Raw genomic sequence first — 635 nt, 5'->3', positions numbered from 1 at the left:
AGTGCAGTTGATGCTGACTACTAGGGGTCCTGAAGTCATCATCATTTAAACAGCAGTTCCCACAATTTTTGTTGAAGGAATGGGCAGGACAGTGGCATTCGGCTATTCTGGAAGGCAGAGAGCTCTATGTCGGGGTAAACACAGAATGTGTTACATTCAGAGAAGTCAATGGGGAGGTAGAAGCGACTCCTATTCCACACTTGGCGTGCAATCACTCAGAAGCAGACACGAGGGTATGCTTGCACATGCTAGATGCCAAATTCATCCCTTAGAAATGGTGATATTGTGGTGAGAGCAACAGATACCAACATCCTTGTCATTCTTCTGCATCACTGTCATAAGGTTTCCATGAATGTGTGGATGGATGTTGGTACATCAGGCCGTGGTAACAGGCATTACGTAAACATCTCAGCCATTGCGACACAGATTGGTTACCAGTTATGCAAGGCCCTTCCAGGATTCCATGCCTATACTGGTTGCGACTACACAGCGGCCTTCATAAGGAAAGGCAAAAAGCATCCTTTGGCCATAGCTGAAAAAGACGAACAGTACCTTGATGCATTATATGCCTTTGCTTCAGGGCCGGTGGATGATGCTACCTGCAAGGTTATAGAAGAATTTACTGAGAAAATGTA

The sequence above is a fragment of the Eptatretus burgeri genome, chromosome 6, assembly GCF_056783735.1.
Source record: "Eptatretus burgeri isolate ZD-2024b chromosome 6, Ebu_testis_v1, whole genome shotgun sequence".
NCBI lineage: Eukaryota > Metazoa > Chordata > Myxini > Myxiniformes > Myxinidae > Eptatretus > Eptatretus burgeri.
The sequence above is the reverse complement of the archived record's forward strand: the minus strand, read 5'-3'. Positions refer to the sequence as shown.